Genomic DNA, 27,193 nt, shown 5'->3' with positions numbered 1-27,193 from the left:
TTACCCATGTATCTGAACTGCAATCCCATGGGACGGGGAGTATCCTGCAGTTTGGTGCTTAATCTATTTCTTAGAAAAACCTAATTTTTTTTTTTTTTTAAAAAGGCCAAAAGCATAGCAGTCACAGTGATCAATAAATGATTACTCCCTTTTGGGAAATAGGAGCATCCCCTTAAGCACTCTTTCTCTCAATAGCCTCCATTTGAGTAATCGGCAATGCTGCTCTTGCAGCAGTTTGTGGCAAAAGAGGCCTGCAGTCATTCTCGATTCTAAACATTTTCTGCAAGCCACCGCAAATCCTCAGATCTGCCTTAATTCACCTGCCATGTTCCCCCTAATCAGCTCAGTTCTGTCTTTAACTGGGAATTGTATTAGCTTCCTAATCACATCTCCACTTCTGCCTCCTGGCTTCTGCCTTAAGGCTTCTGGATTCCTGTTTCCTGATCCTGGCCCCTCATTCCTGCTTTCGGATCCCCACTTCCGGATCCTGGCTTTCAGACCCAGGCCTCTCATCCCTGCTTCCGGATTTCCACTTCTGGATCCCCTCCTTTTTAGTCCTCTCTCAACGCAGCCACCTGAGTGATCCTTCTAAAATCTGAGCCACTTCCCGTCAGTTTTTTGCTCAACATGTCCCAGCAGCTTCCCCCATCTGACTCAGAGTAGAAGCTGTGTTCTTTACAATGGATTTTACGACCCAGTTGACCCCCCTTTCTCCTTCCTCTTAGACTTCATCGCTACCCTCCCTGTTTTCCTGCTCAACATGCTAGGCTCCTCTGTGTTCTCTGAATACTATAATCTTTCCCTTGCTTCAGGATATTGGCATTTGCTTGGTCCTGGACTGGGGATATGCTCTTCCTTCAGCTTGTTGAAAGGCTGTCTGGCTCACCTTCTTTATACAAATACCTCTTTTCCAGCAAAACCATCTTTAGCCATGCTACTTATATGTATAAACAAACAAGCAAACAAGTCCACTTTCCCGTGTTGTATTTTTGTTCTTATTTTCTGTTATGACTGTCTACCCTGCCTTAGTATTTTGCTTATTAATCTTGTCCACTGTTTCTCCTTGCATCCAATTAGGATGAATGTGTGTGTCTGTTTCTGTGTTTCATAAGACCAGATGTGTTTTCTTTTTTACTTATTATTCCCACTGCCTAGAACAGTACCTGACACATAGTAGCTGCCCAACAAATCTTTGTTCAATATATGAGGAAATGAAACATGAGTAATAAAAAGAAAAGGTAAAGGCAGAAAATTTTGTTGTTGTTTCTATCTTTAAATTTTATTAATAAGGCATGAAGGATTGATCTTTTTGGGGTGATGGACTCATTCTAGAACCCAGTGATGGTGATAGCTACACAACAAAGTAAGTACTAAAAAGTCAATGAGCACTTAAGATGAGACAATTTTATAGTATGAAAATTACATATTTCAAAAAAGTTGTTAAAGACATTTTTTTCCCAGTGAGGCTGTTTTCTACATTTGATGAGCTTGAGGAAGGTAGGAAGAGGTGCCACCATCTTGTTAGTGAAGTGGTTAAGTCTCCTTTAGACATATACTGGAGGGAGTGTCTTCCACCATTTTATTGATTCATTAAATTCCTATCATTCTGTGATGCATCTTTACTGAAAACAGAATCTACTATGAATTCAGTGCTTACATTTTTGATATATAAGAGTACAAGAACTAACACTTGGGATGCACCTCAAATTGAGACATATGGAAATGTAAATTTTGAGTATTTGTCCACCTGAAGAGCTAGAACATTTTAATGATGACTGCAATGACTGCTATGTTTCAAAAAATGGTGCATTTTCATCCAATAAATGCCCATTTATACCTGTTTGCTCCAGACCTAAAACTGTGCCAGTCTTCCAGTGGTTTATAATTACTTTAAAAAAACAATGACCACTTCCAATGTAGCCATCTGTGCAAAGCCTAAGCAATTTTCTGTTGTATTTGATTTAGATAGAGAGCCAGGCTTGACAACTTCAGGCTGTGTCAAGGAAAGGGGGAAGGGTTTTGTGTGTGTGTGTGTTGTTAGTTTGTTTGTTTTCATCTGCTATGAATACCTCAGCAAATAAAAGTAAAATTAAACAAAAAAAAATAGATAAAATGAGTTCCATTTAGTTTAGATTCACTGCTTGGGATTCATGAGCTATAAAGCTGATTTTCAGAGAAAAGCCAGACTTTTTGTCCTTATCTTTCTTATAGTTATTTTAAAATACAAAATTAGTCTATGTTTGCCAAAATGGATTGGCTATTTAATTTTTTCTTAACCCATTTATTTGCACATAACTTAGACCTAACTCATCTGTTTTTATAGTAAATTCTAAGTTATTCATAGGTTGGTAAATTAGTTTCATGCTTTTCCTCTTCTTGGTGAATAACATTTCTGAATATTTTTATTGCTAACTCTCTACCAGAAGAAATGCATGAATATAGAATGGGCAAAATCATTAATTTTTGTAAGAGTTTCAGATAATTTTTATATTTGCTTATTTAAATTAACTATACTGTATTTCCTCCTGGTACTTGAGAAGGGAAACTGGCTTCAAAATTAAAAATGAATAATAGTTTAATAGATTAATGCCTAGTTCTCATTTCTACTTTTCATCTCTTTATTAAGAATGTGGGACTACTTCCTTGTACCAAGTAAGTTACCTTCACAGGTCATTCCTGAGCCATCAGTCCTGCCAGATCCTAGGGTCTACCTAAACTTTTCTGTCCCATTCCATTTGGAACAAACAGCATAAATCCTCTGAGCACAAGGTGTTAATGTGTCTGCATATTCCTATGTAAGTTGATATTTGCCGCTTTGAAATGCATGTCTGACAAATAAAGATTGCCCACCAAAGTTAAGACACCTTCAAAAGCTGATCCAAGTGAAGGCTTTGAGTGTGAGCACGTTAGTTAGGAGGTGATCCAGGAATGTGGTAGGTAAGAAGGGAAGCAGAGCAGGGTGTAGAAGTGTTGCTGGAATGAAGGAGGTCCAAAGAGACCATGGGGTGAAACAGGATAATTTAATTGAATGCGCTCAGACCCAGCGGATTAACATCCAAAAAACTGGGCCTAGAGCAAAGACATCGCTTGACTTTTATACACACTTCAAAAAGTGGCTGGGCTAGCTTGAAACAAGCTTACAGTGGCATGAAGTGTAGTGATATGAAAGCAAGGATACAGAGGCAGAACAAAGGCCGTTAATCAAATAGTAACAGGTTCATAACTCAGAATTACAAGTGACTCTTGCTGTGCAGTCCGTAAGGCTGTTACCTAGGCTTGCTCTAGTGCCTTGTATGGGTTTGTCTCATAACCTTCAATATGGTGCCTAGATGAGCACAGCCCAGGCCTGCTCAGGCATGTCTTATAACCTTCACCTTGCTGCTTAGGTAAAACAGAATACTTGAAGTTACTAGTTACAGAAAACAGGAATGTATAAACTCATACGTTTACTCATATCATGGGGGAAAGGAAAATTTATTTTCTTCTCCCTATATTGAGGGAGTGCTGGGAGTCTCCACAGCACAATCCTTTGAGCCCTGGCTTCTTTGATAATGTTATCAAGACTTCGCCTGGGTCTGGGCTTTGCCTGTTACTGCCTTTGGGATGTGTCAGCCTAATATAGAAAGCTTGTTTGTGAAACACAAACACCTCAGAGCTCCTCACTGGAGGGGATTAATAGTGTTATGGTGTTCTAGCACCAGTGCAGTCAGTCACTGTCTGCAGCTGTTCCTAGTGTATCCTGTTTGCATGCTGGCAGATCTTGCCCCGAGCCCAGACACAATGTTAGTTAAGGAGGTACAGAGGTAATCAAACAGGCATCCCTTTCTAGTTTCTTTTTTTTGTTTTTCACCTTTCTCATTTCCCCACATTTGACAAGCTTTACATTATTGCCCACTTCTTGGAATGAGAAGACCACTAATGTCTAACCAATAGAGAGCTCAAACTTTATGAATAACCAGTTTGGAGTCAGGGTTACACATACAAAAATACTGTGTGCTTCATGTTGCAGTTGCTTATCTTTTTTCAGTAAATTGGTGTTTAACCTTTCCTTGATGTTGTTGATACTTATTAAATGAGTAAAAAAATACATACATTGCATGCTTAGTATTGGAAGTATATATTGTGAAGTAGCTGCTACCTAGTAAAAAATAGTATTTACTAGTTTGCTGAATTTGGGAAATAATGTGTTTGTTTCTGGCTACCATGATCACATTTCTGTGTCAATATGGGTAGTAAAAGAAGGAAGAGTAGCAATTTGGTGGATTGTACAAGGGAAAATCCAAATTCATTTTTTTTGGTATGTTGCCAAAAGCAGGCAAACATGTTTGTTCATTTGAAATTAGTTATCAATTTGACATAACAAAATAACACACTTTTAAGGGATCTTATGAAGAAACATGTAAAAATCTAACTTAAATTTTCTTTAACCTAGCATAATATCTTAGTCATCATATTCATTTCTCTTCAAATCCCAAGTTCTTCATCTATCTTTTTCTCCTTATTTCCCTATGTATGTAGGATACATTACAAAGGAAAAGGAGGCAGACAGCATTGTTTTCACAGCATATAAGTATCCCATGGATGTAACTCCACACATGCGTTACTGTGTCAGCAAAACTAGAGCAGATGTCACTGGTGGTAATAAAGTTCCATGTTGCCCTGTGGGGGCACACGACTTTTTACTCTGTTCCACAGTGGCTTGGGATGTACTATTTCCAATGGGCAAAAGGCTTGGCTGTACATATGTCTTGAAACTATTTAATAGTTGGAAATTTGCCTTCAGTGTAGCTTCAGCAGTTTTGCTAAGTTTTTTTTTTTTTTTTTTTTTTTTAATGGAGAAGGAATACTACCCCAACTGCTAAGTTTGGAAAGAAAAAAGAAAAGGTTAAATATTATTAGAACAAAACTTGTATTTAGTTTAAAACTATGCGACACAGTTATATTATTGTTTTTAAAATATAACTACACTTAACAAAAGTTATATACCTTGTAAGGTATTCTTATGATGCATTTCAGTGGGAAGTTTAATCTATAGACATTATTGGTAGAAATGAAATAAGTAAAGTCCACATTCATTTTTTGAAATGGGTATTGTTCTCTGTGTGTGCATGTGCATGTTTCTGTTTGATGATCTGTAATCGTTGCCCTCTTTATAGCCTCGTTTGCATGCTACCTAGTTGTTTTTTTAATATGCAGGCATGGGTTCCTGTATTTAACAAATAGTGTTATCTCAAAAATCCAGAGGAGCCTCCTGCAGAAAAAGTGATGGCATTTCTCCTGGGACAAGCAGAAGTGGTCTTCTCCCATGAGATTCCATGTCAGGGCACTAATAGGCCTGCATTTCTCCAAGGGTGATAAGTGATTTTATTATCACTTTTATGCAACATAGACTTATAGTCCTTCCATCGTGTCAAACCTTCATGCTCATTACTTTGCCTGTTTGTGTCATGAAACACAAGAGGTTAAGTGATGAAACCTGAAATTTATCTTTCTGAAATCCAATGTTTTATCCTCTGCTGCTGAAAGCACCACAAATGATCGTCAATAAAAGGAACTATTTTTCTTCAAGGCTGAAATTGGGTATACATGCTAAATATGTAGCATATTTTACACTGGTAATCACACAAATTGTATAGCATAGAAGGAGCTAATACAGCCTTTCTATTTCAGTTATCTCTGAAAATATTCTTGCTCTCTGCAGTGTGTTTCTGCAGATAATTGTGAAGTTCATAAGGAAGGAGATGGCATCAAACAGAAAGAGAAGTGAGATGGGGGAAAATGCCCATATTTGAGACTCAGAGGAAGGGTTAGGAGAGCACTGGTCTTGTGGTGTGACTCCCATCCTCTCACTTGAAGAGGTAGTAAAATCAAACTCTGTTCTTGAAGTAGTGAATCAAACTATGATCCTCAATTTCACCATCTCTAAAATGAAGACAATAATGTTAACATTTAATAGACAAAATACAACTGTATGTTTGTAAAATTAGGAATAAACAGTGCTCACATCGGTTCCTAAACCTAATAGTATCACACTCTGTAATTTTCCTAATCAGGGGAGAGCAGTCGGTGGCCCAGGGTCTAAATTTGGCCTGCAACCTAGTTTTGCAAATCAAGTTTTATTGGAACATGGCCACCCTCATTTGTTTACATATTGTCTGTGGCTGCTTTTGAGCTGTGAGGGCAGAGTTGAGTGATTGTAACGGAGACCATATGGTCCACAAAGCCTAAACTCTTTACTATCTGGCCCTTTCTGGAAAAAGCCTATATCAATGCCTGCACTAGACTATTGTAACAGACACTTTTCCCATTAAAAGGCTTAGAATTTTTACATTCTATAGGGACATTGTTCCTCATTATGACAGTGGAATATAACACATGTAGAGTGTGGCACCTAGAGTTGTGTATTGTTATACCCTCCACCCCATCTTTCTCTCATTTTTGTTGTCACTCTCCTTGTTCTGCCATCAATGATGTGAATGATCTTGGACATATCTGTTTACCTCTCTGACCCCTAAAGCCCTCACCAGTTAAAAACATGTGAAATAAGTTGTAAAATTTCTTAGGGCTTTATAATAACATAGAATATAGCGTTTCCTCCCTGGCTCTCTGGCTTTCATCAGCCACTGTCTATTTATGCATATGTATATCTATATATGTGTGTGTGTGTATATGTATGTGTGTGTATATATATATATAAATTTCACATGGAAATCTCCAACTACATTTCAAAATTCTAAAACAATTAAAACATAATGCATAATGAAAGAAAACATTCTGTATAATTCAGTCAAATGAATATACCTTGTTTCATAATGTAGGGAACCAATTCTTAAGGCAGAGAATGGCTTAAATATAGAAACTTGTTAGGATTGAGTAAAATGCTTCTGATTAGAGAAACTGGATTGACCCTGTCTCACCTGAACCCCATAGTGAATAAGTGGATAAATGAATGGCTGGTTTACAGAGGAGGATCGCAGCAATAAACAGCTGATCTCTATCATTCTTTTTTGGTTTTGTTTTCTTTTTGTTCTTTTTTTTTTTTAAGAGTCAGAATCTCATCTGTTATCCAGGATGGTGGGCAGTGGTGCAGTCATAGCTCACTGTAGCCTTAAACTCCCAGACTAAAGCCATTCTCCTGCCTCAGCCCCCTGCATAGCTAGGACCACAGGCACATGACACCAAGCCCAGCTAATTTTATTTTTTCTGTAGAGACAGGGTCTTTTGCTATTGCCTAAGCTGGTCTTGAGCTCCTGCCCTCAAATAGTCCTCCTGCCTCAGCTTCCCAAAGCACTAAGGTTACAGGCATGAGTCACCATGCCTGGCCTGATTTTATAATTTTATAGTGATTATTTTGAGGGAGAAAGAGATGGGAGTGCGTCATCTTGGTAATGGAAGTGTGCCATTTTGGTATTATCAACTCAAAATGGGCCTTCCTTTTGAGAAAATGACAAGAAAATATTATTAATTCATATCTTTGAAAGCATTGTTTTCTCAAAGTTGCTTTCATAAATTGCTTTATTTCGTGTTTTACAATGTTTCATAAACTAGATGACATTGTTCTGGGTTATTACAATAAGCAAAATTTTCCAGGGCAGGAAATGATGTAATGAATGAAATAAATTAAAGAAGATGATTAAATTCCTAGTAACAGTGACCCTCTTAAATATTGGAGTTTCTTTAGAAGAGGATATGATTTTGAGGTTTTCCTTATGAACCTAGAATATCTGGAAAAATCATGTGACTACTTATTTTCAGCATGTAGATATCCAGGTACATTGCTGAGAACACAAATGGCTGTTATTATCTTTATACATTTTAATTCTTCTCTTGCCTTGAAGTGATGATTCACTTGTAAGTTCATTCCCTCCCAGGAAGGTTGGTAGCTCCCTTTTGTAGATTAAAGATTAACTCCTACACCAGTGGAAGGGGCGTTGATTTAATTATTTTATTTCAAACTGGGAAGAACACTCCTTTGATTTTGCAATTCACTTTAGGATCTTGTGATTTAGCAATTCTGATTGAAAGGGTTTGAACCTGAAACTGAAATATCACATTACAAATCAAAGCTAACGTTTAGAAGCCTGTCCTTCATTTATTCATTCAGCAATTGCTTACTGAGCACATACTGTGTTCTAGGTACTCTTCTGGACTCTGGAGATACAGATGTGAAAAAACAAGCAAACATTCCTCCTCTCAGGGAGCTTTCATTATCGTGAGTAGAAGCAGACAGCAAACAAGGTACCTAATAAGTCAGTTTGTGTATTAGTCATGGTTCTCTAGAGGGACAGAACTAATAGGATAGATGTATATATAAAGGGGAGTTTACTAAGGAGTATTGACTCACACAATCATAAGGTGAGGTCCCACAATAGGCTATCTGCAAGCTAAGGAGCAACGAAGACAGTCAAAGTCCCCAAACCTCAAAAGTAGGGAAGCCGACAGTGCAGCCTTCCATCTGCATTCAAAGGTCTGAGTCCCAAAGCTGAAGAACTTGGAGTCTGATATTCGAGGGCAGGAAGCATCCAGCATGGGAGGAAGATGTAAGCCAGAAGACTAAACCAGTCTAAAGTTTCCACTTCTTCTTCCTGCTTTTATTCTGGCCACACTGGCAGCTGATTAGAATGGTGCCCACCCAGACTGAGGGAGGGTCTGTCTTTTCCAGTCCAGTGACTCAAATGTTAATCTCCATGGCACCATCCTCACAGACATACCCAGGATCAACACTTTGGATCCTTCAATCCAATCAAGTTGACACTCAATATTTACCGTAACAGTGAGTAATAAGGGGTTGGAGAATAATGAAGCAAGGCATCATCATGGTGACTTTTTTTTTTTGTAAATGGAACAAAGCATATGTAGCTATTTTAAATAGGGTCACATTTAGTAGACCTTCAACAGGAAAAGGAGCCAGTCATGGAGACACCAGGGAAAGCATTTAGGCAAATAGACAGGAAAATTTCAGCAGCATCATGGTTTTCCTTTCCAAGAACCAGTGTGACTGGGCTGAGGGGCAGAGGTGATAAAATGAAAGGTGCTCTGGGAGGTAACTGAGGCACAGGTTGTAGGGCATTCAGGAGACTCCTAGTGGTTTTACTCCAAGTAAGGAACTTCTGCGCACAGGAATGAGATGGTCTCTTGCAGTATAGAATCATCAGGCTGTTGTATTCAGAAAAACCTCTAAGGAGGCAGTGGGGAGCTTTTGGCAGTAATCAGGGAGAGGTGATGTTGGCTTGGCCCAGGGCATTGGCAGTGGTGAAAGGCAGTTAAATTTCTGTTACACTTTGAAGGTAGTGCTAACACAATTTGTTCAAGGGATGTGACTGCAAAATAAATGTATGACTTCAAGGGTTGGGGCCAGAGCAACTGGAAAGAGCAATTCCCATGTACTGAGTTGGTGTCAGTGGTGGGCTGTGTGTGGTGGGCTATGTATTAGTGGTGGGCTATGTATAGGGATCGTGATTTTGCTTTGGGACACATTAGTTTTGAGATGCCTCTGAGACCTCCAGATAGAGCTGCTGGAAGATATTTTTTGAGTATTGATATTTGAATGATTAGATCTGCATTCAGGGGCATGGTCTATAGTGAAGATATCAGTTTAAAAGTCATCAGCACAAAGATGTTTTTAGAAGTGTGACATCTGATGAGATCCCTAGGGAATGAGTGTAGATGAGAAGAGAGAGACCCCTGAATTCAGATGCAGAACACTCTCCTATCTAGAGAAGATGGGATGTTAAAGATCATGGAGCATGGAGCTGAGAAGTAGCTTCCATTGAAACTGAATGAAAATCTATTAGTGTCCTGAAAACCAAGTGAAGCCTGCATTTTTAACAGAAGAAAGTGATCAGTGTTGTCAATATTGATGACTGAGGGAGTCCTCAGATGGCACTGCCAAACTTCCAGGTTGGGGTGCTTCCAGTCCTAATAAGAATAGGAACAAATATTTCGTCCTTACACATTGTGATGTTCAGACCTCATGGTTTGTAGCCACTTGATGTAGTACTTGTCTACTTTTGACCCTACTAGATGAGTTTTCTTAGGTCATCTACCTCAGTATTACCTGTGTGTTTCATATGAAATATTCCTGGGTCCCACCTGCACTCAGGGAATCAGCATATCTCAGTATAAGTGTTGGACATTCCAGAGATTCCTGTTATTGAATAAGAACAGGTTGATTCAGAAATACCATTTGATCCAGCAATCCCATTAATGGGTATATACCCAAAGGAATGTAAATCATTCTTCTATAAAGATGCAAGCACATGTGTGTTCATTGCAGCACTATTCACAATAGCAGAGATATGGAATCTACCCAAATGTCCATCAACAGTAGACTGGATAAAAAAAAAAAAGTGGTGCATAGACACACGGAATACTATGCAGCCATAAAAAGGAATGAGATCATGTCCTTTGCAGGGACATGGATAGAGCTGGAGGCCATTATCCTCAGCAAACTAATGCAGGAAAAGAAAATGAAACACTGCATGTTCTCCCTCATAAATGGGAACTGAACAGCTAAACGATGATAACACATGGACACATGGAGGGGAGAAACACTCAGTAGGGCCCGCTGGGGATGGGGGTGGGAGAAGAAGAGCATCAGGAAGAGCTAATGAGTGCTGGGCTTAACATCTAAGTCATAGGTTGATCTGTGCAGCACACCACCGTGGCATACATTTACCTCCATAAAAAACATGCATAGACTGCAAATATACCTTGGAATTTAAAAGTTAATTAAAAGAGAAAGAGAGAGAGTGACTTGACTAACAGTATCACATAATATGCTTTCAATTAACCTCTTATCTAAAAAAAACTATGAAGCTTTCTTTTCTAGAAAATAAAAGAAGTAACCTAACTAAATGTCCACACATTATATTTCATAGAGGAAAGCAAGAACTTTCAAAAAATAACTTATGTTTCCATCATTTCAAAACTACAAACTACTGAAAGTAAAAACATGGGATATTTTTTCTCCAGTCTTCTTCATTTATATCAAGTTAGATATGACTTTTTTGAATCCCCAACACACATGCTGTTATAATGAGAATTATTGACAGCATCTTCCTGTGACAGTGTCTTGAAATGAAACCCTCTGTAAATCACTGGTGGTGAGAAGCATCTCCACTTGCTCAATTTTTAACAGAAAATGAAGTAAAAACCCTCCAGCTTTGCTATATTTAGTCTTATTCAAATACGTATTTTCAATGGAGATTTGTGAGGTGGTAATTCCAGCACCTCACCTTTCTCTTGACATCTGAAAATGTTTTCATTTATGAGACAAACCAGAAACGGTACAATCAGAAAAATGAATGCTACTGGTAAGTCTTCCAGTGTGCAGTGTGGATAAAAAATGGTGCAGTTTTTTTTCTGATCTCTATTACTCTTAGCTGATGCAAAAATCACTAGCTACAGGGCCACTAAGGTGAACACAATTATTTGTGTGAGCTGAATTTCTTTTCCTTTTTAGAGTATTCAAAGGTGATTCTCTGTTGCTTACCTATTTAATGTCAATTCACCCACATTGAATTTTACTGTATTTTACCAAAAGGTATCAATTTCAGCACATTAAAAATTTGGCTGGGTTGTCTTGGTATGGAAACGCTTAAAATGATCCTTCTGGATTACAAATTTGGACCAGACAAATTTATCTTACCATTTTTTAGATTTTTTATTTGAGGCTGAACAAGAAGATCTTACTTAATAACTTGTTTTCAGCTTCACCTCTCTTTTACTCTTTTTTGGAGACTGTGTCTCACTCTCTTGCCCAGGCTGGCATGCAGTGGTGCTAATCACAGTTCACTGCAGCCTCAACCTTTTCAGATCAAATGATCCTCCTGCCTCAGCTTCCTGAGTAGCTGGGACCACAGGCATGCACCAACATGCCCAGCTAATATTTTTATATTTTGTGGAGACAGAGTTCACTGTGTTGCCCAGGTTGGTCTCAAACTCCTAGACTCAAAAGATTGTGCCCGCCTCTGCCTTGCAAAGTGCTGGCATTATAGACATAAGCCATCATGCCCCCTGCTGTTTTCAGCTTTTCTACTTATAAAAAGCAACGCTTCACGTGTTGACCATGTAGTCATTACATGTCCAAAGATGTTAGTTTTGTGGAGTCATATGATGTGTCTTTGTTCTGGGATTTCAGATACATCTGCCCCACCAGTGCCGGCTAACCTCCGGCTGGCCAACTCCACCGTCAACAGTGATGGGAGTGTGACCGTCACTATAGTTTGGGATCTCCCTGAGGAGCCGGACATCCCTGTGCATCACTACAATGTCTTTTGGAGCTGGACAATCAGCAGTAAGTCTCTTGTACGAACAAAGAAGAAGCGGAGAAAGACTACGGATGGGGTGAGTGGGAACTGGAGGAAGGAATGCTCTTCTCACAAAGGGTATTTCCACTCAAGGCAACTGGCCTGAAAAGAGGCCTCTGCGAAACTGAGAGATGCCATGGATGCAGGAAAGCTTCCCTCCCATTCATTTCTACCGAGGAAGTTCACAGAATGCAGGGGGCATGCCACCTATTTCACCTTTTATATTTTAGGTAGAAGCAACTGCATTTAGACTGAGAGGTGACAGCATGCTGGCAGCCCTCACAACCCTCGCTTGCTCTGGGCGCCTCCTCGGCCTTGGAGCCCACTCTGGCCATGCTTAAGGAGCCCTTCAGCCCCCCACTGCACTGTGGGAGCCCCTTTCCGGGCTGACCGAGGCCAGAGCCGGCTCCCTCAGCTTGCAGGGAGGTGTGGAGGGAGAGTCGTGGGTGGGAACCAGGGCTGCCCAGGGCACTTGCGGGCTAGCACAAGTTCAGGGTGGGCGTGGGCTCGGTGGGCCAGGCACTTGGAGTGGCCTGCCCCTGCCTGCAAGCCCCAGGCAGTGAGGGGCTTAGCACCTGGGCCAGCAGCTGCTGTGCCCAATTTCTTGCTGGGCCTTAGCTGCATCCCCGCGGGGCAGGGCTTGGGACCTGCAGCCCGCCATGCCTGAGCCTCCCCAATGAGTGCCGCTCCCTGCTGCATGGTGCCCAGTCCCATGACTGCCCAAGGGATGAGGAGTGTGGGCACATGCGCAGGACTGGCAGGCAGCTCCACCTGCGGCCGGGTGAAGGATCCACTGGGTGAAGCCAGCTGTGCTCCTGAGTCTGGTGGGAACTTGGAGAACCTTTATGTCTAGCCAAGGGATTGTAAATACACCAGTCAGCACTCTGCATCTAGCTCAAGGTTTGTAAACATACCAATCAGCACCCTGTGTCTAGCTTAGGGTTTGTGAATGCACCAATCAACACTCTGTATCTAGCTACTCTGGTGGGGACATGGAGAACTTTTGTGTTGATACTCTGTATCTAACTAATCTAGTGGGGACATGGAGAACTTTTGTGTCTAGTTCAGGGATTGTAAACGCACCAATCAGCACCCTGTCAAAACAGACCAATCAGCTTTCTGTAAAATAGACCAATCAGCAGGATGTGGGTGGGGCCAGATAAGGGAATAAAAGCAGGCTGCTTGAACCAGCAGTGGCAACCTGCTTGGGTCCCCTTCCACACTGTGGAAGCTTTGTTCTTTTGCTCTTTGCAATAAATCTTGCTGCTGCTCACTTTTTGGGTCCACACTGCCTTTATGAGCTGTAACACTCACTGGGAAGGTCTGCAGCTTCGCTCCTGAAGCCTGTGAGACGGCAAACCCACCAGGAGGAATGAACAACTCCAGATGTGCCACCTTAAGAGCTGTAACACTCACTGCGAAGGTCTACAGCTTCACTCCAGAGCCAGCAAGACCGTGAACCCACCAGAAGGAAGAAACTCCGAACACATCTGAAAATCAGAAGGAACAAATTCCGGACACACCGCCTTTAAGAACTGTGACACTCAACATGTGGGTCTGCGGCTTCTTTCTTGGTCAGTGAGACCAAGAACCCACCAATTCTGGACAGATTTTGGTGACCACGAAGGGACCATCACCAATCGCCAAGCGGTGAGACTATCACCGAGCAGTGAGACCATCACCTGTTGCTGAGCGGTGAGACAATTGCCTTTCGCCATGCAGTGAGTACTGTCAGACCCCTTTTGCTTGCTATTCTGTCCTATTTTTCCTTAGAATTCGGGGACTAAATACCGGGCACCTGTCAGCCAGTTAAAAGTGACTAGCATGGCCGCTGGACTAAAGACACAGGTGTCATGCTTTCTGGGAAAGGGCTCTCTAACGACCCCCAGACTTTTCGGAGTTGGGACCGTTGGTTTGCTCAGAACCAGCTTCTGCTCTTCCTGTACTTCTGGGCTGCGCTGAGGGTCGATAGAGAGGAAAGCCATGCAGCTCCAGGGTCCCGACAACAAGTTGGTTGACCCTGCGGCCATGAGCGGAACTCTCAAAGCATGTCGCCCAAGCGAGACTCACCCATCTATCCTATGTGTCCTGACCCTTGCCCTCTGGGCCCTAATGCTTGCCAGACAAACTTCCTCTCACCTCTCTTCTCCGAGGTTAGTCCTGCTTCTAAAAATTGTTACCTGTCTCTGGTGGTTTTCTAGTTTCTCCTATAAGAATGATTTCTAGTATAAACTCCAGGACTCTGTTACCTTCTTTAGGCACCCAGGCTTACCAGTCAGAAGACATAATTTTTGCCCAAAGCCCCATCGTAGTGGGGACTACCTGGAATTTTAGGATCCCTCCTCAGACTAACAGGCCTAATGAAAGCTATTCCTGAAGCTAGGATATGGGGAGCCTCAGAAATTGTATCCTTCCTATTCATACAAGTGAAGACAAAAGTTGTCACTCTTCCAACCCTGGAGATCCCTTCCCTCCCTCAAGGTATGGTCCTCCACTTCATTTTGGGGGCATAACATCTTTATAGGACAGGGGTAAAGTCCCAATACTAACAGGAGAACGCTTAGGACTCTAACAGGTTTTTGAGAATATGTCGGTAAGGGCGACTAAATCCGATTTTTCTCGGTTGGTCCTCCTTGTGGTCTAGGAGGACAGGCAAGGGTGCAGGTTTTCGAGAATGTGTCAGTAAGGGCTGCTAAATCCGACCTTCCCTGGTCCTCCATCTGGTCTGGGAGGAAAACTAGTGTTTCTGCTGCTGCGTTGGTGAGTGCAACTATTCCAGTCAGCATGGTCAGGAACCGTTGTGGATTCTTGGGCAGGGGTTGTTTCTGCTGCTGCATCGGTGAATACAGCTATTCCAATCAGCAGGGTCCAGGGACCGTTGTGGGTTCTTGGGCAGGGGAAGAAACAAAACAAACCAAAACCATGGGTGGTTTTGTCTTTCAGATGGGAAACACTCAGGCAGCAATAGGCTGTCCCTTGAAATGCATCCTAAGCCATTGGACCAATTTGACCCACAAACCCTGAAAAAGAGGTGACTGATTTTTTTCTGCACTACAGCTTGGCCCCAATATTCTCTCTCTGATGGGGAAAAATGGACACCTGAGGGAAGTACAAATTACAATACTATCCTGCAGCTTGACCTTTTCTGTAAGAGGGAAGGCAAATGGAGTGAAACACCTTATGTCCAAGCTTTCTTTTCATTGAGGGAGAATACACAACTATGCAGAGCTTACAATTTACATCCCACAGGAGGACCTCTCAGCTTACCCCCATATCCTAGCCTCCCTATAGCTCACATTCCTATTAATGATAATCCTCCTCTAATCTCCCCTACCCAGAAGGAAATAAGAAAAGAAATCTCCAAAGGACCACAAAAACCCCCAGGCTATCAGTTATGTCCCCTTCAAGCTGTAGGAGGAGGAGAATTTGGCCCAACCTGGGTACATATCCCCTTCTACCTCTCTGATTTAAAGCAGATCAAGGCAGACCTGGGGAAATTTTCAGATGATCCTGATAGGTACATAGTTGTCCTACAGGGTCTAGGGCAAACTTTTGACCTCGCTTGGAGACATGTCATGCTACTGTTAGATCAAACCCTGGCCTTTAATGAAAAGGATGTGGCTTTAGCTGCAGCCTGAGAGTTTGGAGATACCTGGTATCTTAGTCAAGTAAATGATAGAATGACAGCCGAAGAAAGGGACAAATTCCCTACTGGTCAGCAAGCCATCCCCAGTATGGATCCCCACTGGGACCTTGACTCAGATCATGGGGACTGGAGTCATAACTATCTGTTGACCTGTGTTCCAGAAGGACAGGAGAATTAGAAAAAGCCCATGAATTATTCATTGATGTCCACCATAACTCAGAGAAAGGAAGAAAATCCTTCTGCCTTCCTTGAGTGGCTATGAGAGCCCTTAAGAAAATATACTTCCATGTCACCCAAATCACTCGAGGGTCAAATGATTCTAAAAGATATGTTTATTACCCAATCAGCTGAAGATATCAGGAGAAAGCTCCAAAAGCAAGCCCTGGGCCCTGAACAAAATCTAGAGACATTATTAAACCTGGCAACCTTGGTGTTCTATAATAGGGACCAAGAGGAACAGGCCCAAAAGGAAAAGTGAGATCATAGAAAGGCTGCAGCCTTAGTCAAGGCACTCAGACAAACGAACCTTGGTGGTTCAGAGAGGACAGAAAATGGAGCAGGGGAATCACCTGGTAGTTCTTGTTATCAGTGTGGTTTACTAGGACACTTTAAAAAAGATTGTCCAATGAGAAACAAGCTGCCCCCTCGTCCATGTCCACTATGCCTAGGCAATCACTGGAAGGTGCACTACCCCAAAGGATGAAGGTTCCCTGGGTCAGAAGCCCCCAACCAGATGATCCAACAACAGGACTGAGGGTGCCCAGGGCAAGTGCCAGCTCATGTCATCACCCTCACTGAGCCCCAGGTGTGTTTAACTATTGAGGGCCAGGAAATTGACTTCCTCCTGGTCACTGGCGTGGCCTTCTCAGTATTAATCTCCTGTCCTGGGCGACTGTCTTCAAGGTCCATTACCATCTGAGGAATCCTGGGACAGCCTTTAAACAGGTGTTTCTCCCACCTCCTCAGTTGTAACTGGGAGACTTTGCTCTTTTCACATGCCTTTCTTGTTACGCCTGAAAGTCCCACACCCTTATTAGGGAGGGATATATTAGCCAAGGTGGGAGCTATTATCTACATGAATATGGGGAACAAGTTACACATTTGTTGTCCTCTACTTGAGGAGGGAATCAACCCTGAAGTCTGGGCATTGGAAGGACAATTTGGAAGGGCAAAAAATGCCCACACAGTCCAAATCAGGTTAAAAGATCCCACCACTTTTCCTTACCAAAGGCAATATCCCTTATGGCCTGAAGCTCATAAAGGATTACAGAATATTGTTAAATATTTGAAAGCTCAAGGCTTGGTAAGGAAATGCAGCTGTCCCTGCAACATCCCAATTCTAGTAGTACAAAAACTGAATGGTCAGTGGAGACTAGTGCAAGATCTTAGACTCAATAATGAGGCAGTAATTCCTCTATATCCAGTTGTACCAAACCCCTATACCTTGCTCTCTAAAATACCAGAGGAAGCAGAATTGTTGACGGTTCTGGACCTCAAGGTTGCCTTCTTCTGTATTCCCCTGCACTCTTTGCTTTGACTTCCAGTTCCTCTTTGCTTTTAAGGATCCCACAGACCACACATCCCAACTAACATGGACGATCTTACCCCAAGGATTTAAGGATAGCCCTCATCTGTTTTGTCAGGCACTGGCCCAAGATCTAGGCCACCTCTCAAGTCCAGGCACTCTGGTCCTTCAATATGTGGATGATTTGCTTTTGGCTACCATTTTGGAAGCCTCATGCCAGCAGGCTACTCTAGATCTCTTGAACTTTCCAGCTAATCAAGGGTACAATGTGTCTAGGTTGAAGGCCCAGCTTTGCCTACAGCAGGTCAAATATCTAGGCCTAATCTTAGGCAGAGGGACCAGGACCCTCAGCATGGAATGAATACAGCCTATATTGGCTTATCCTCACTCTAAAACATTAAAACAGTTGCAGGGGTTCCTTGGAATTACCGTCTTTTGCCAACTAGGGATCCCTGGATACAGCAGGATAGCCAGGCCCCTCTATACTGTAAGTAAAGAAACCCAGAGGGCATCTTGTAGAATGGTAACCAGAGGCAGAAACAGCCTTCAAAACCTTAAAGCAGGCCTTGGTGCAATCTCCAGCTTTAAGCCTTCCCACAGGACAAAACTTCTCTTTATACATCACAGAGAGAGCAGGGATAGCTCTTGGAGACCTTATTCAGACTCGTGGGAAAACCCCACAACCAGTGGCATACCTAAGTAAGGAAATAGATGCAGTAGCAAAAGTCTGGCCTCACTGTTTAAAGGTAGTTGCCGCAGTGGCCCTCTTAGTGTCAGTGGCTATCAAAATAATACAAGGAGAGGATCTCACTGTCTGGACTACTCATGAGGTAAATGGCATACTAGGTGCCAAAGGAAGTTTATGGCTATAAGACAACTGCCTCCTTAGATACCAGGTGCTACTCCTTGAGGGACCAGTGCTTCAAATATGCACATGCATGGCCCTCAACCCTGCCACTTTTCTCCCAGAGGATGGGGAAACGATTAAGCATGACTGTGAACAAATTATAGTCCAGACTTATGCTGCCCAAGATGATCTCTTAGAAGTTCCCTTAACTAATCCTGATCTTAACCTATATACTGATGAAAGTTCACTTGTGGAGAATGGGGTATGAAGGGCAGGTTATGCAATAGTTAGCCATGTAACCATACTTGAAAGTAAGCCTCTTCCCCTAGGAAACAGTGCCCAGTTAGCAGAACTAGTGACACTTACCTGAGCCTTATAACTGGGAAAGGGAAAAAGAATAAATGTGTATATAGATAGCAAGTATGCTTATCTAATCCTACATGCCCATGATGCAATATGAAAAAGGAGGGAGTTCCCAGCCTCTGGGGGAACCCCCATTAAATACCACAAGGAAATTATAGAGTTATTGCACACAGTGCAAAAACCCAAGGAACTGGCAGTCTTACACTGCCAAAGCCATCAGAAAGATGAAGGAAAGAAAGCAGAAGGAAACCGTTGGGCAGATGCTGAGGCAATATTGCTACCAGGTGGAACCCCTTATTAGAAATACCTACAGAAGGACCTTTGGTATGGAACAACCCCCTCCAAGAGATTAAGCCCCAGTATTCCCTAACTGAAACAGAATGGGGACTTTCACAGGGGCATAATTTTCTTCCTTCAGGGTAGTTGGTAACAGAAGAAGGAAAGGTACTTATAACTGCAGCCAGCCAGTGGAAAATACTTAAAACCCTCCACCAAACTTTTCATATAGGTATTGAAAACACTAATCAAATGGCCAAATCCCTATTTACAGGACCAAATCTCCTCCAGACCATCCAACAGGTAGTCAAAGCCTGTGAGGTGTGCCAAAAGAATAATCCCTTGGTTCATGATAAGGCCCCATTGAGGGAACAAAGAATAGGTTTCTATCCTGGAAACGACTGGCAGTTAGACTTCTCCCATATGCCTAAGTCAAAGGGATTTCAATACTTGTTGGTCTGTGTTGATACCTTTACAAATTGGATAGAAGCTTTCTGCTGCAAGACAGAGAAGGCTCAGGAAGTGATTAAAGTCCTAATTCATGAAATAATTCCTAGATTTGGGCTTCCCCAAAGCTTACAGAGTGACAATGGTCCAGCTTTTAAAGCCATGATAACTCAGGGAATCTCCAGGGCACTAGGGATACAATATCATCTTCACTGCTCCTGGAGGCCACAATCCTCAGGGAAAGTCGAGAAGGCAAATGAAATGCTCAAGAGGCACTAAAGAAAACTAACACAAGAAACTCACCTCCCATGGCTTACTCTTTTGCCTATGGCCCTATTGAGAATCCGAAATTCTCCCCACAAAATAGGGCTTAGTCCGTATGGAATGCTGTATGGGCGACCTTTTCTCACAAATGACCTCCTACTTGATCAGGAAATGGCCAACTTGGGGAAAGATATAACTTCTTTGGCAAAATATCAACAAAAACCTTAAAAACCTACCTGAAGGTTGTCACAGAGAAAAGGGAACAGAGTTGTTTCAACCAGGAGATCTAGTGTTGGTCAAATCTCTTCCCTCTACCTCCCCATCTCTGGACTCTTTGTGGGAAGGACCATACTTGGTAATCCTCTCTACTCCCACTGCAGTTAACGTGGCAGGAGTGGAATCTTTGATTCACCACTCCTGAGTTAAACTTTGGACATCCCCTGAGGAACCTGTGGGATCATCAGCTCAGCAGTCCCAAGATCAGCCAGACCAGCCTCGATACACCTGTGAACCGTTGGAGGACTTGCACCTCCTATTTCGGAAGGAAACATCCCAGATGAAAAAGGCTCCTATCACTGATCCTGAGGAAAGACCCCATCCTCCTTAAAAAAGTTAAGGGAAAACAGCACACTAACCATACTCTTTGTGGTAGGACTATATACTCTAGCTCCTGACAGAATGAAAATCCTAATCACATCAACCTTCTTTCTGTCTTCCTTCCTCATGACAGTAATTTACTCCTACCTCTAACTCAGACTAGATAAAATGATCTCGTTTTCCCTGCAGCAGTGCCGCCACCACTAGTAAATGCCTTCTCATTCCCTCTTTCAATCACTCTCTCAAATGGATCCTAGTGGATACAAAACTTTTTTTTCTCCAATGGGAAAATAGAACTCAGGGAGCCACTCAGTTTTCTCCCAACACCCCTTTCCAGCCACTCACTGGAGCTACCTTGGCAAGTACTCTAGGAGTATGGGAAAATGAAAACAAACTCACACACCTTTTTAACATACATAACCAGTTCTGTCTACCCAGCCAAGGCATATTCTTCTTATGTGGAATGTTGACCTATATCTGCCTCCCCACTAACTGGACAGGCACCTGCACCTTAGTCTTTCTAAGTCCCAACATTAACATTGCCCCAGGAAATCAGAACTTATCAGTACCCCTCAAAGCTCAAGTCCGTCAGCACAGAGCCATACAACCAATACCCCTGCTTATAGGGTTAGGAATGGCTACTGCTACCAGAACTGAAATAGCTGGTTTATCTACTTCATTATTCTGCTACTACACACTCTCAAAGGATTTCTCAGACAGTTTGCAAGAAATAACAAAACCTATTCTTACTTTACAATCCCAAATAGACTCTTTGGCAGCAGTGACTCTCCAAAACTGCTGAGGCCTATACCTCCTCACTACTGAGAAAGCAGGACTCTGCACCTTCTTAGGGGAAGAGTGTTGTTTTTACACTAACCAGTCAGGGATAGTACGAGATGCCACCTGGTGTTTACAGGAAAAGGCTTCTGAAATCAGACAATGTCTTTCAAACTCTTATACCAACCTCTGGAGTTGGGCATCATGACTTCTCCCCTTTCTAGATCCCATGGCAGCTGTCTTGCTATTACTTGCCTTTGGACCCTGTATTTTTAACCTGCTTGTCAAATTTGTTTCCTCTAGAATTGAGGCCATCAAGCTACAGATGGTCTTACAAATGGAACCCCAAAGGAGTTCAACTAACAACTTCTACCAAGGACCCCTGGACCGACCCCCTGGCACTTTTACTGGCTTGGAGAGCTCCCCTCTGGAGGACACTACAACTGCAGGGCCCCTTCATCACTCCTGTCCAGCAGGAAGTAGCTAGAATGGTCATCAGCCAAATTCCCAACAGCAGTTGGGGTGTCCTGTTTAGAGGGGGGATTGAGAGGTGACAGCGTGCTGGCAGCCCTCACAGCCCTCGCTCACTCTTGGCAACTCCTCGGCCTTGGTGCCCACTCTGGCTGTGCTTGAGGAGCACTTCAGCCCACCACTGCACTGTGGGAGCCCCTTTCTGGGCTGATGAAGGCCAGAGCCAGCTCCCTTAGCTTGCAGGGAGGTGTGGAGGGAGAGGCACGGCTGGGAACCAGGGCTGTGCAGGGCACTTGTGGGCCAGCACAAGTTCCCGGTGGGCATACACTCAGCAGGCCCTGCACTTGCAGTGGCCAGCCCACCCACAAGACCCAGGCAGTGAGGGGCTTAGCACCTGGGCCAGCAGCTGCTGTGCTCAATTTCTTACCGGGCCTTAGCTTCCTCTCTGTGGGGCAGGGCTTGGGACCTGCAGCCTGCCAAGCCTGAGCCTCTTGGATGAGTGCTGCTCCCTGCTCCATGGTGCTGAGTCCCATCGACCACCCAAGGGCTGAGGAGTGTGAGCGTGTGGCGCAGGACTGGCAGGCAGCTCCACCTGTGGTCCTGGTGCAGGATCCACTGGGTGAAGTCAGCTGAGCTCCTGAGTCTGGTGGGGACTTGGAGAATCTTTATGTCTAGCTAAGGGATTATAAATACAGCTGTCAGCACTCTGTATCTAGCTCAAGGTTTGTAAACACACCAATCAGTACCATGTGTCTAGCTCAGGGTATGTGAATGCACCAATTGACACTCTGTATCTAGCTACTCTGGTGGGCATGTGTAGAACTTTTGTGTTAACACTCTGTATCTAGCTAATCTAGTGGGGACACGGAGAACTTTTGTGTCTAGCTCAGGGATTGTAAACCCACCAATCAGCACCCTGTCAAAACAGACTAATCAGCTCTCTGTAAAATGGACCAATCAGCAGGATGTGGATGGGGTCAGACAAGGGAATAAAAGCAGGCTGCCTGAGCCAGCAGTGGCAACCTGCTTGGGTCCCCTTCCACACTGTGGAAGCTTTGTTCTTTTGCTCTTTGCAATAAATCTTGCTGCTGCTCACTCTTTGGGTCTACACTGCCTTTATGAGCTGTAACACTCACTGCGAAGGTCTGCAGCTTCACTCCTGAAGCCAGTGAGACCATGAACCCACCGGAGGAATGAACAACTCTGGATGCGCCGCCTTAAGAGCTGTAACACTCACTGCAAAGGTCTGAAGCTTTACTTCTGAGCCAGCAAGAGCACGAACCCACCAGAAGGATGAAACTCCAAACACATCAGAACATCAGAAGGAACAAACTCCGGACACGCCACCTTTAAGAACTGTGACACTCACCACGAGCGTCCGTGGCTTCATTCTTGAAGTCAGCGAGACCAAGAACCCACCAATTCCAGACACAAGACCATTGACCTACTCCTATCTAAATGGCAGACACAACTCTGGAAATCAAAGGAACTGTTTAAATGATCCCCATCTTACCTATCTGTTCATAGAAAATGATACATGCAAAATGTGCTTTACTTTTTTACTTTTAGGTTTTGTTTCTTTCTTTTTATTTTTGAGAGAGAGATCCTTATAAACGGAAGAGCAAATGTTTAGGCTTTTCTGTTGTGAGGTGTTTCCATCTGTAATCCAATCACTGGGCAGTAAACACTGTAGGGAGGACATGTCTCACAATGTGTTCTTCTCATTGGTTAAGGGGTTCTAGAGTGGTTTATTCATCAGATGCCAAGAAATAAAATTTTCATTGAACCATTTTATTCAATGAGACTCTTATGATAGCAAACATCTTTTATCATTTGGAATGCTTACTGCATAAAAATAGTTATTTGGATTCCTTTTATTATACATTCCTTTATGTTGTTGTTATAAAATTTACAAAAACACCTTTTCCCATCACATGTAAAGTTGAATTCCATAGATAAATAAATGTTTAGAAATACAAAGATAGCAAGACTATTTCTTGCTGTAAAGATTTAAATATCTATTCCCTTTAGAACTATAAAACATGTCTCAAAAAGTCCATATCGTTGATATTTAGCCATTATACTATTTTCACTTTATTATTACAAAATTTTATGACAGTTCCATCTTTCATATTGAAGGATTTTGCTACAAGTGACAATGGTAGTGAACACTTATCTCATGAGCTGAAAGAGCTGAAATTAGGGAAATCACTTAGGCATCTAGAACAAAAAGTGACATGATGAAATGCTGATAGGTCCCACCCTCCAGGCCCCTTCCCAGTGCATTATGAAAGAAAGTCTTGAAGGATTTTTTCAGGTTGATTTTTTTTTTTTTGTTATAGCTTTTGGTGGAAATTTGCTCTTAGTAAATTCAAAACAGATATCAAAGAATTACAATTAATGCCAATTCATAATTTTTCCAGGTATGTGGCAACATAAACCTCTGTTACTTTATTCTAAACAGCTGTCTTTTCTCTGAGAAGTAATGTTTCATAGAGGAGAGGGCTCAAAATGATTCATTTCAATACTATCTCAGAGGATGGAATAGTTGCTTTCAAAACATTATTTTCAAAATACATTTGGCCGTTCCATGAAGTTTATTTTTATTTTTTATTTTACTCTATTTTTTGAGAAAGGGTCTCACTCTGTTGTCCAGGCTGGAGTACAGTAGTGCAATCACAGCTCACTGCAGCCTCAACCTCCTTGGGTTTAAACAGTCTGCTTGCCTCAACCTCCTAAGTAGCTGAAACTACAGATGCACACCACCATGCCCAGCTAAGTGTGCCCAGCTAATTTTTTTTTTTTGTAGAAACGGTGTCTTGCTATGTTGCCCAGGCTGGTCTCAAATTCCTGGGCTCAAGTGATCCTCCTGCCACGGCCTGGCAAAATGCTGGGATTGCAGTAGTGAGCCACCACACCTGGCCTGAGGTTATTTTGATCATCAGTAAAATTGGATTTTCACATTCCGAACATAAAGAAAAGTTAGTAAAAGATAAATCAGAAATTGATATGTTTCATAATGACACATGAGATTTTGCAATGAAGATGAGAGATGTGGAAGGTTGTAATACAGTTTGGGTACATTCTCTTAATTTCTAGTTTCAAAATTCTGTGATCCTGGAGAACTTCAGCCAGACTGTGACTACATTGTGGAATTGCAGACCATAACGTACTGGGAACAGACACAGCTGAAGAGTGCAAAGGTGTCCCTTCACTTCACATCCTCACATGCAGCCAACGATAGTGAGTGACTGTGTTATGTTGTTTGAGCTGATCATGACCTAACAGGCACAATATTATATCAGGGCACAATGGAGGGAGAGTGAGTTTTTGATTTGGAATAATTACATGGCAAATCTTCTTACCCACATGCATGTGACTATAGTATTTAAACTACGACATACAAAACAGTTTGACTTTTGAGTTATTTCTTATGGTTTTTTTTCTATTGTAGGTTCAGTTTTGCTGTTTTAATGGAAATTTAAGAAAATTTATGATATCTTATTCTAACAGATTGACTATTTTTATGTTTACATGACTTGTACATATACATACTTGTTTTTAAGGAGAATGTGTACAGTTTAACTGTTATAAGTTGATGTTATTTCTGCTTCTACTGTTTCTGTAGTTATGTATACAATACACATATCTTTGTGCAATTATTTTACATATTTACCTCCCAAATTAAAATTGGGTACTTTACAGCCAGAGACTAAAATACTTCATAGTACTGAGAATAGTGTGTGTGTGTGTATATAGGTATGGAGAGGGAGCCACAAAACATGTGGCATGCCTGTTTTTCTTAATACTACACTGGTCAAATTTTGCTTGAAATGTTATCTAATATTCCATTGAGTGAAGTTAATAAATCCTTCCCATATTTCTTTTGCTTGTTTCTTTTTTTCAGACCTAATATGTTAGTATGTTTCCTGGGAACTAAGCAAAACAAAAGAAGAGTCTTATATGACACTCATACCTAAGTCAGAGAATAAGTTTCTTGATGTTTTTGGCTTGATGTGGATACTGGTTAGAACTGCCATGTAGAGGCTCCTGATAAGGTTTTGGGGAACCGGGACAAATTAAATGAGAGTAGGAGGGAGGAGGCATTTGTCTCAGGGGCTTCTTTGATGTTGATTATTTTTAGGCTAGCAGGACCCTGTCATTGCAGCTGCCTTTGATCAGGGTAGTGGGCCTCATTCAGAAGGGGAAGGGAATATGTTAAACATTTGTCTGAATTTAGGAAAGGCAGTGATGGCCCTGCAACGTGAGGCACAGGCTTTGCTTATAATTACCTTCCACCACTGGGAAAATGTAGTATCCAAATAGGCAGGTTTATTTGAAATAATGCTTCCCAAAATGGTCTAGAACCAAAGATTTCTATCTGTTTGAGAAATGGTCTCTTTGGAGATTAAATGGATTTGAAATGGTTAATTTTTATGTGAGTCTCGGTACAATGTAGCTTTTACCTAAAAGTTCTCTTGGAAATATTTGTGTGTTTAGTAACATCATTCATTTTTAATCCACTCATCCATCTGCTTATCACATTGAAATTGTGGATCTGTGAATTATGACATCAGTGTGTCTAATGCTAGGAATACTATACTATATTACACATATGTACACACTGTATGCTGTAATATACTATATAGACTATATATATAGTATAGCATATATGTTCCATAATTTTCTATAAATATAGAGTGTACATAGGTGTATTATATATGTACACATATGCATACATACACTGGTCTACAAATACACCTGAACACTCAAATACCTATACAAATGTACACACACACACGTATAGAAACATATACATTATTTCCAGCACTATGATACATTTTCACCCTACCTTAAAAGTGCCTGATTTTGAATTTGAGAGATAAATATGTAAAATAATAACAAAGATCTGTGTGTTGCATACAGACAGAACTACAGGAAACGGTGGAAGCAGAAATGACCAACAAGAAGGTGGAGAATGAGTGTCACATCACCCTTCATGAAGTCCTGAAGAGTAAGCAACCTGTGGGCTCACAAGGAATAGACAACATTCCACACAATGCCGCAGCATGGATGAGCGTAGAGAGTTAGAGAAGCACATTGCATGGGCAGAGAACTCAGCACCAGGAAAGAATGAAGGTGGGTGGGCGGCCAGTCTCTCCTCTTCAGCTGTCATTCATCTCTAAATTGCAGAGGCTTAACCACCATCTGATGACTCCCTGCCCTCTCACCCTAACCACTCTTTAAACTCCAGTGACCTACCTTCAGACATCCACTCAACATCTCCACTTTGATGGTAGATATTTCAAATAAAATGTTCATGCATGAGCTCTGGATTTTCACCCATACCCGTTCCTCCCCTGGGCTCTCCTATATCAATAAATGGCACCAAGATTCACCCTTTTTCTCAACCCAGACATTCAGAAGTCATTCTTCATTATTCTCTGAGTTGTTTCTCTCCAGAAACCCAATTCTTCAGGAAGTCCACTTTTCTCTAATTTTAAATTATTTGCAGGAGCTGTCCCATCATTTCCCTTGTTGAATCTATTGTCCTCTCTTTCCTGTAAATTAAAATAGTCTCCTAATCAGTATTTATGTTTCTGTTCTTTCTTAAATATCCATTCTTTAGAGAGCAAGGTAATTTTTAGAAAATATCAATCTGATGATAG

General features: G+C 41.9%; 1 pseudogene; it reads left to right on the top strand.

Moving 5' to 3' along the window:
* The window catches only part of LOC129530334 (anosmin-1-like), a 78,617-nt pseudogene that overhangs the window by 18,781 nt on the left and 32,643 nt on the right, over positions 1 to 27,193 (top strand).

This window comes from Gorilla gorilla, chromosome Y (genome assembly GCF_029281585.2).
Source record: "Gorilla gorilla gorilla isolate KB3781 chromosome Y, NHGRI_mGorGor1-v2.1_pri, whole genome shotgun sequence".
NCBI classification, from domain to species: domain Eukaryota; kingdom Metazoa; phylum Chordata; class Mammalia; order Primates; family Hominidae; genus Gorilla; species Gorilla gorilla.
This window is presented reverse-complemented; position numbering and strand designations above follow the sequence as displayed.